The sequence below is a fragment of the Aulonocara sp. 'chitande type north' Nkhata Bay genome, linkage group LG3 (genome assembly GCF_057382095.1).
Source record: "Aulonocara sp. 'chitande type north' Nkhata Bay isolate Kocher_YH1m ecotype deep benthic linkage group LG3, A_spYH_male_GT1.1, whole genome shotgun sequence".
In the NCBI taxonomy this organism is placed as follows: Eukaryota; Metazoa; Chordata; class Actinopteri; order Cichliformes; family Cichlidae; genus Aulonocara; species Aulonocara sp. 'chitande type north' Nkhata Bay.
Genome location: NC_141346.1, coordinates 14,199,178 through 14,209,443, shown reverse-complemented (window position 1 = coordinate 14,209,443; position 10,266 = coordinate 14,199,178). Strand labels below are relative to the sequence as shown.

Sequence of the window (10,266 nt, the reverse complement as noted above, 5' to 3'; positions counted from 1 at the left end):
CAAAGAGAGCTGGGTGAGATGCGTCCTTTGGGAGACTGTGGGCTTTACTGTTGCAACTGTGATGATCTTCTGTGCATTCAAAAAGGCATTTGTAGAAGAACAAGCAGCTCCTCAGCTAGGGTGTTGTTTTACCTTCTTGACTAGTGATGTGATTTTAGTTTTCCAGAATAGATCATCATCCAGGTGCAGGCCCAGAAATCTGAAGTCAGAGACCCTCTCCACAAAACTGCTATTCATGTATATAGGCTGAGCGTCACATCTGTTTCTCCTGAAGTATTTCCATAGTTTTTTGTGGCATTGAGGACCAAGTTGGTATTACTAAAGAGTGTACAGTAAGGATTCAGCATCTGTGGGGAGCCAATGTGTAAGCTGAGTGTTGGGATGAGGTAGGGCCCTACTCTGACACTCTGGGTGGTCGCTGAGGACCTCGTCAATTCAGAAGCAGATGTGTAGCCAAGGTTCATCATTTTTGTAGGCAGTTTGTTATGGCTGCGTTAAACATCTGGCTAGAGTCAGTGTAAAGAAACTCAGTATAATTGTATTCCAGATGGGTAAAAGCAGTTTTGGGTTGATGAACCTTTCAGTGTGTTAACACAACGCCAAAAGGAAAGATATAATCTCGAGAGAAGCAGCTATTGTTGCCCGTCAGTCTCAGAATAGTTATAAGGCCATTTCCAAATAATCTACGGTCCATCATCTTGCAGTGAGATAGATTATTCTCATGTGGAAAACATCCAGAAAAGTTATCAGGACTCCCAGGAGTGGACATTCCAGGATTTAATCCCATGGTCATAGCGTGCAATGCTCAGAGAACATGCAAAAGCCCAAGAGCTACAACTCAGACTCTGCAGACCTTGATTAGCATGATAGAGGTTAAAGTTCATGACAACACAATTAGAACAACACTGAATACGTTTGGGTTGTTTGGAAGGGTTGCTAGGAGATTGGCTCTCCAAGAAAATTGGTTCTGTTCATATGGACGTAGCGTTTCGTGGGAGAAACTTTTCGTCGCTCAACCAAGTGACTTCTTCAGTCTCAGCTGACTGCAGGTTTCCCCAATCTCATAAACAGTCATGTGCATGGCTGTGCCGTGGTGGCAGTTTGATGATTTAGCTTGTTCAGCAGTCACAAGACCTTCAAGCCATTCAGTGGACCATGAACTCCTCTGTATGCAAAGGTATTCTAGAGTCAAACATGAGGCCATTTGTACAACACCTATTGGCTCATGCTACAGGACAATGATCCCAAATGCAGCAGCAAATCTACAATTTGATGGCAGAAAAAGAAAAGGATCAAGGTGCTGCAACAAGCCAAATTCCAGACTTCAGTCTGATTGAAGTCCTGTGCCAGGACCTTCAGAGCTGTGCATAAACAGATGACTTCAAACTGCAATAAACTGAAGGAAAGTTGTAAAAGTGAGAGGGCAAAGATTCCTGCATCATGATGTAGTGACTGCTAAATTTATCCTGGACAAACTTTATGTTGCTGCTGCTAAAGGTGGTTCTACAAGCTAATGAATCATGAGCTATTCTCAGATTTTCCACACACACTTCTTCATTTTGTCTTAATTTTAGAACCTTTTAAAGAGCAGAATGTTTTTCTAATATGTCCTAAAACACCGAAACCTTTTCCACTGCTGTATTGTTGACTGGATGATTGAAACAGCTCAGTTAGTTTGAAGCATTACTTCAATTAATATTACTTACAGAGATCATAGGGAAATGAAAACTGTGTGTAAACAATCAGCTGTCAGGGCTGGTGAAGTTCAGTGCTTACTGTCGTGTGGCTACGACATGGAGCAGATGAGACGCTGCAGAGTGAAAGCTGCTCTTTTTCCTGCAGAGTAAGAGCGCCCTCTTCAGGCACTACACTCAAAAACAAACAGTCTGATTTCCTTTGCTGCCTGTTAATCTGGTTTTATTTGAGGCTTTTAGCTTTATGAAAAAATGCCAACATCAAGAAAATATTAAAAACACCTCTGTCAGTACTTTATTATTATTATGAATATTATCATTGTTGTTGTTGCTTTTGAACTGTTTGATCCTATACTTGTATGGATATGTTGTGTCTTAAAAGCAGAACCAGGGGCAAGACCTACAAATTAGCTTTGGCTAGAAATCCTGTATGCACTGCATCAGCTATATACGTGTTTAAATGCTGCAATGTTAATATGTGCCATCAAATAAACACAAATACAAAGCTATATGAGTCTCTGTGGTGGCTCTGAGGTTGGAAAACAGCAACAAAAATGAGGGGAAAAACAGTAAAACCTTTTAAAACATAGTTTAAAGTTTGTGTAATGATAATAATGATAATATTTCACTTTGTGAAAATGTTAGGGGCCAGGTTTTGTTTTTGTTTTGGGCAAATGCATGATTTTTTCACATAAAGAATAGTTGAAGCAGGACTCTAAGGAGCAATTCTGAAATACCTGTACTGAGGAAGTGGCCATGAAATGGATTTGGATTTAAGCAATTTGAGTTTCCCTGTGATCATTAAAACAAGATAATTAGGATTTTTAATAAAAGTATTTTTGCTCTGGTTCCTTTTGTCTTGTGTTAAATGAAGAGCACTTATTTACTTTCCAAAGATGCATTTTCGTGCCATCCTAAAAATTCACTCACTGTTTAGTTCAGCTGCAGCCACAAACATCTAGAACATCTCAAACCTCCAGGTCCATGTGTTTTTTATATCGATAAGAACAAAATTTAATATGTCATATCTGAGGCCATTTTTAAATAATGTAATTATATAATTTAACGAATAATTTAATTCAAATAATTGTAACCCCTCATTATAAAACATGAAATCCAGAGAGTAGGAGTTCTATAAAGTTTCATGTTTTGATTTTGACTGCCTATCAGTAGTGATGCAGACACTGTGCTGTAATGTTCAGTGGTGTCCAGCAGAGGGCGCAGCAGCTGTGGGGATTTTCCCTTTAACTCGGCAAAGTGTTGACCTTTGACCTCTGAGCTCCACCTCAAATTTATGACATCACAGGACAATCCCAGGCCTTCCTGAAGGAGGCAAAATGTGGACCAATCCACTTTCAACTATGCTATGAGTCACAAGAAGGTCAAAGGTCAGCCACAATCAGCAGCATGTTGACATAAACTCTGTAATGTGTGTGTGTGTGTGTGTGTGTGTGTGTGTGTGTGTGTGTGTGTGTGTGTGTTTCCTGACTTCCAGGTGTTTCCTGACTCCACCTTCTCTTGTTTTATAGACGCACACACACTCAAGCTCGTACTTTGTGAGGACCCTCCCTGAGATAATAGAGTCACATGTCCTTGAAAACCAGAACTGACCCCTCCAGCAGTCCTTTAAAGGTCCCAAAGGAGGACTGCCCACAGTCCTCACAAAGACAGAGAAACAATAGACACACAAAGTAGTTTTTTGGGTTGTTTTTTTTTCACTTCAGAGGACGTCACACAACTTCCAACCTTTCCCGGGACTCCCACCCTAAAGTCCTCACCCAGAAACGGAATAACCTGTCTTATGGGGATGTGCTTTTTGTCCGTTAAAGGAAGTCAAGTCGCCACAGCATGACTGTGTAAACAGCATAAAACACACACAGGCACACTTGTGATGTTTTACCTTAAACACGCATACAGAAAGACACAGGATAAGAACGTGTTTACTCATCAAACAGAGAAGTTAATTTACTTTAATCACACTGTGGTGCTGTTCAGTTTTAAGCATTACACAGAGATGTATTTCTTATATTTCGCTCTGCCCATTAACACAAATACAGTCGTGTATTTTTCAGATTTTTCCAGTTGTTAAGAATAGCTAAATTAACTATCAGTAGCTCCTGTGTGCAGTAAACCCATGAATGTGCACACAGCTCCCACTACTATACTCTGAACCTGAAAACTGACAGATTCTTAATGAAGTTCTGCAACATCTGCTGAATCTAATGTAATTTATGAATTTTTATTATAGTGGACATCAAAAGCGATGGTTTCTGTAAAAAATGAAGATCACATCGATCTTATCTTTGCCGGAGGCATGATGCTGCACGTTTCCCACAAAACACTAATATTTGACATGACTCTGTTCAAGTGTGGCTGGAATTTACTATCTTGATTAAAATGATAAGACAGCAGTTTTCCTACAGTCTCTGGAGCGTTGCTCAGAAGTCCATCTTAGATTGAATCACTCAGTTTGGATTGCATCAGTTACAACAGCTGATCAACCCTCAGGGTGACTGTGGTCTGGGAAACAGACGGACTGCTCCTTTAACTCCTCCACCATCAGGGACGACATGGCGCCAGAGATCGTCTCGGAGTGAGATGATTCACTCCACCAGGCCTTCAGTTAGCGATCCTGTAGACTCAGAGTTCATTAGCGGCTCATGCCTGTACGTTCCCCACTGATCCCAGAGCAAGTCACCACTGTCACGGCAGCACTGGACGATTTTCAGCTTTTAATTAAATTATGTATGTATTCTGAATTATGTGCGTTATTTATTAAACATAAAGGTTTTTAGTTGAGCACAAAGAGAAGCATGTTTAAAATGTAATGCACTTATTTATAGAGAAGCTCAGATCAGCTTCATTTCAACGTGGAAACACTGGCATGACGTGTTCAACCCTAATGTAGCTCCTTGTTCCGGTTGTCATGTTGCTTATGAGCATCTTTAATGATGAACGCTTTTACTAGTTTTTTCATCAGTGGTGGTAAAAGTAACACTTTGTTACGTTTTTGTTACAAAGTCCCGCGCGGACAACTACAATGTAACTAAAAGTATCACAAGTCACGTGTGCGAGCAGAGTGAGACCTCTGTCCGTCTGTCTGTCTGTGAGCGTCCCAGCTCCGTCACGGGGACGCGCCCGCACACACACGCACTCACCCGCCGCGCGGCCAGGCCACCGGCCAGCCTCTCCGCCTCTCTCCCCTTCTCTTCTCTCTCCTTTTCCTCCATTTTTCCGTTCAAACTCTCCGCTCACTCCCGGCTCGCCGCTCGAGGCCCGCTCCACGCGGACAGGAGCGCGAGGAGGCGGACTGACCACCGGATTAGCAACTTTTTCCAGCGACGGGCTGTCCCGGAGCTGCCGTGATTCACCGCCCCAGCAGCGAGCGGCGGGCCTCAACTTTCCCCAGCCTGGGCTCACCGGACGGTGACGTCAGCCCGGAGAAAAGTTGAGCTCGAGGCGCCGGTGCTGCCGTTATTCCCGGGAGCAGCTCCGGTTAGTGTACGCTGGAACTTTTCTGTGAGGCAGCAGCGTCCCCACCCAAATCCCTCCACCCCCACCCTCTCTGCCCGGCTGTCCCGGTACCGACAGGCCCGCACCGGGACCGGAACCAAGAGAGGCTGCTGCCCCGCGTGCCTTTGTTTGTTTATTTGTTTGATTTGACTGAAGGTGGGCATGGAGAGAGAGTGAGCGGGGCATCGTGTGGCTTCCACGAGACTCACGGTTTCCTCCGGTCCTGTACAGGTGAGTCATCTCCGGTAACGGGATCCAATCAGAGCGGAGCACACATAGTTATTAATGCTGTTATTATGACTGAGGTACTTTTACTGCACTTTTCCACCTTTATGTGTTATTAATCCATTTAAGTGTTAATTCTTCTTTTCATGTATTCATATTTTCAGTCATTTGTCGTTTTTATTCATTTGGAAAACAGATTCGGTTAGTTTAGAAGTTCAACTTTACAGTAAATAAAAGTTTAGAAACTTAAGAACAGTAAATACAAATAAACAACCTGTGGATTTAGTTCATTTCAACTCATTTTTATTCATAATTTAAAGTGTGAGGGGTTTCTTGCCCCGCATGTTAAATGTCTTAGTTGTTCTAAATGTATTTTTCATTATTTTGAGCACAAATGTCTCCATTTGTTTCAAGCACAATCCTGTAAAGAATGCAAATCTCTGCGGATTTATGCATCTGAAAAGGAAGACCTGCTGATTTATTTCCTCTTGTTTTATTATAAAGTGAATAATGGGGCTGGAGTTAAGACTAAATGAGATGCATCACCTTGAAAGCGGCACCGTGTCTCAGAGTTAAAGCTGCCCGCTGATAATGAAAATGATAATCGTTTGCAGCAGTGCTCTGTGAAGGTCAGGCTGTGATAATCAGTGTCATGTTTTTTGGTATTCTTGGTATTCTCAGGTAATCTGCAGTTTTATTGCTAAATGGTAGTTGGAGCTCAATCTGTGCTAGAGAACATTTTCATTATTGATTAATCTGCAGATTATTTTCTCGGTTAGCTGTCTTGTCTGAATCAGATAAAGATTATCAGAAGACAAAGTCTGTGATGTCAGCAGGGATTGATGCAAAATATTAAACATTACATCATCAAATTATAACAAAAACTAAACTAAATCTACTTTAAACACATTTTCATTCATCAGAACGGAAGCCTGTATATAAAAGATGGACACAGCTACTGCGACATCGCCCACTGGTTTCTGGATCCAGAAGTGATGTCTGTCACTAGAACATATGCACCAACTTTTTCTAAACATTGGCAAAGCGGGTTTCTTCCTGTTCCTGCATTTCACAATAAAAGCCCTCAGATGCATTCCAGCACTTTTACACTCACCTAATTGGTCGCTTTGTGCACAGTGATGTAACAACAGCTTTATACCAGCTGTTGTTGAATAAGTGCTGCATAATCTGTAATTTGTATTTGTGTTAGAACTAGGGCTGTGCGATATGACCAAAATCTCATATCCCGATATAAGAATTCTATCGTCCGATAACGATATAAATCATAAAAATGTAACATTTTCTGTAAATTCTGTGAATCTCGGGCAGCTCGACTTGCGTGAAGTGTTTCCAGCTGGGCGTCGCGTACCTGGAGTCGAGTTTTTAACAGATGCATGAAACTACACATTTTTAGACATAAGTTGTAACGGCCGCCGTTTTTTTGTGAGTATTTATTACACGGCGTGCTGCGGGGAAAAGCCTGTTCTAACGTTTGAGTCTAAGATTTATTTTTTAGCACCTGGTGGCTCTTTTTTGCTTCTCATCCGTAAATAGTCTGCATCTTTCACGTGATGCAGTTTATTTTGAAAAGTCTCAACAGGATCTTGAGCTTTATTGTGAAAGGTTTATGTGGAAAATAAACAAGCGGACACGCGGTGGTTTTACCGTCGTTGCTAACGTACAACGCATAAAAACAGGCGCTTGTCCGTCCATAGTGTGGTTATATAAAATATAAGAGAAAGAGAGAACTTTAAGAAATGAATATAGCCACTACAGTGACCATCAGAAATATCAAAATAATGAAAAAATATTGCCGTGAACAGTTTATTTTGCGACACCACGAAACAAACAATAGCGTAAAATGAAACGATAGATGTTTTTATATCGTCATCCGATATATATCGTTATATCGAACAGCCCTAGTTAGAACATATTAAAATAATAATAATTTACACATTTAGACCAAGCTGAATAAAAAACAGATCTTTACACTGGTCATTTTGCATTATGTGAGTTTACATTAAGGTAATTTACATTAGCACAATGCTTCTGTGCATGCATGTGCATCGACACAAACATACAGATGATAGCTTATTTCATCCGTTCGCTTCTCAGAAACAAGGAAAGCTTGATAACTCCGAACTGAGATCCTGAACTGGTCGTTTGCTACAAGTCACTAAAGATACAGCTCATGTGACTCACTCTGTTCAGGTATTTACTTTGTATACACGGATTAAAATTGTCTAATGTTCATCATACAGTGTAAAGCAGTTTCTCTGGGAATACATCTTTGTTTTAACGTGTTTTATTAACACAAAATAACAATGTTAACATTTGTCAGGCTTTTGTTTACTGTATCTACATCAGCCTGAGGGGGAAAAACGTTGCCCTCATCTGCTTTTGTCAGTCCTTCATTTTCATTTGTGATTAGTCAGTTACTGAGTCAGTTTCCAAACAGCCGCTAATATAATGTTTCTGCATTGAGAAATCACAGCTGAGGCTCGTGTTTCCAGTTTCTCCGTGCCGCTCAGTCCTGCGCCGAGATGATCCAGGTGATCAGTCGGGGCTGTCTGCGTGCTTTCAAGTGCATTTCTCAGCTTTTATTTTGAAACTTGTGTTTACTAAACTGCCAACAAACCGGCTCTTTCAAAGAACTGCCTTTTATCTCAGCCTCAGGTTGTTTCCTCACCGTTACATCAATGTCATAGCTGTTCATGTGACCATAAGTATGTGGACGAATGGACTTACTTCATCCCAGAAGCGGGAGCGTTAATCTGCTCATTGTTTACAGATGTAGTCGGCTTAAATCCTGCTATTACCTGCTGAACTTTGCCCTCAGCATGAGCACAGGTGTGTCCACATACTTCTGGCCCCGCAGAGTTCAGCATATTGAGACTCTCCTCTGCCGCTGCTCATGTTGGCCTTGCTAAAGTTAGCCCAGGAGGCTAAAGCATTTCTCAGCTGGCATCTGAGCTATCTCTCTGTGTGTGTGTGTGTGTGTGTGTGTGTGTGTGTGTGTGTGTATTTTTAGCTGCATGCTGTTTGAATTCTGCTCTGACGTTATTGGGTAACGCCACAAAACCTTAAACAAACCGTCTCCTCGTCATGTCAGAGTGTGGATATCTATCTTTGTTTGTGGTTTAGATGAGGGAAATGAGGACTATTTCGCTGGTCCTCACTGTCTGAGAGAGGAAGTATACACATGTCAGAGGCTGGGTGGTGCTTCTCAACCATAGACTGTAGATAAAAGATGGATGTAGTTGTATGTATTCAACCTAATAGGTCAAATGTAGATTTTTGAGGACTTCATCTGAGCTTTTTATCCTTTGCTGTCTTGGTGTTTGATGACTGAGGGGAGGACCTGATGGAGAAACTGGTGACTTGTCAGATCCTCCACCCTAAATCTTCACTCCTTTCCTTCACACCTCTGTCATCCTGTTTGGCTCAAACCAACGACTAAGACCATAAACTCATCAGAAATGTTCATGGAGCTCAGAGTTCCCTCACTTTATATATTTAAAGGTAATTTAATTAAAAATAATCTGTCTTTCCAAAAAAAAAAAGTTTTTCCAAAGTCTGTGGGTAGTAGAGGTGGGAATCACCATACATCCCACGATACGATATTCCTACAATACTTAACGCACGATACGATATTATTGCAATTTTTAAAAATATTTTGCGATATTCAGATTCTGTACATAAAGGTAAACTTTATCAATATTCATTTATCTAATATCAAACACTCCGTCTTTCTCTCATTTCAGTCAGTTTTATTGTTGACAAACTGAACGGTTTGTATTACAGTCTAGTCCAACTTAACTGAATGCAACCATCTGGTACAATTATAGCTATTTATGAAAACTATGCAGCCCCTTCAGCAACTGAAGAATTTGAAAGTAAATTAAAACAAAATAGAATTTTACATTAAATAAAAAAGTTTTAAACTTAATTAAAATAAAACATGTCTTAAATTAAAATAAGTAAACCGTCATGTTTATTGATGCCAAAAAAAAGTTAAACACATTTGGACAGTGAAGGAATGTCAGGATTCTTGCTCAGAAAAAGGATCAACGTGCTCTGAAGTCAGAGCACAAAAACCTTTTTTTGTAACAAAATATCGATTTCTGCTGTCCCTGTATAGATACATTATTAGCAAGCGAAATATCACGATACTACGCAGTATCGATTTTTTCCCCCACCCCTAGTGGGTAGTTGTGTAAAATAATCGTGACCGAAAATGTTGTTTATGATTTTGGCCTCCACAGACTGTATATAAAAGATGGATGCATTGTTTTGATCAGGCGACTATTTTCAAAATAAATAGGTTATTTTCAAAATAAAAGCTCCAGGACATTGCAATTGAACAGAAGTGGTTCTTTACAACTCTTTAAACTCCAATCATCAAACACTACTGGGATGCTATAATGCTGTGAAATTTCAAAATAAAAGCCCTCTGGTAGTTTAACGAGTTAATGGGTATGTTTTAAGAGACAAATCTTAAAAACTCAAAAGCATGTTGTTTAGGTCTTTTCATCATTTCATGTTTTTTGATTAACTTCTCAACCACCGTCTCCATTCAGGTTTTGTAACCAAACTATTCACCTCCAGCTTTTCAGCTGAAAGCTGCAGACCGAGTCTGCCATAACAACAGTCTCACTGCAATTTCTCCACAATTTATAAAGTAAAGTTTGGGTTTTTTTCCCCAGACCAAGAACAGCACATTTCAGTATTTCCTAACAAAGAAAGAAGAAAGCAAAATTAAACTAGCTTTTGAAAAAAGTTTTTGTGACCCCAAGCGTTCCCTCGCTGAGTTGTCTTACTGTTAACCGTTCCC

The 10,266-nt window shown here is 40.5% G+C and overlaps 1 protein-coding gene across 2 annotated transcripts in view; it reads left to right on the top strand.

Annotated features, from left to right (window-relative positions):
* Positions 1-4,845: 4,845 nt before the first annotated feature.
* LOC147334076 (kinesin-like protein KIF1C) overlaps positions 4,846-10,266 on the top strand; it is a 31,903-nt gene continuing 26,482 nt past the window's right edge. For both annotated transcript variants that reach the window (XM_086286436.1, XM_086286435.1), the window contains exon 1: positions 4,846-5,438. The gene's annotated coding sequence lies outside the window, so the exon portion shown is untranslated. The remainder of the gene's footprint in view (positions 5,439-10,266) is intronic.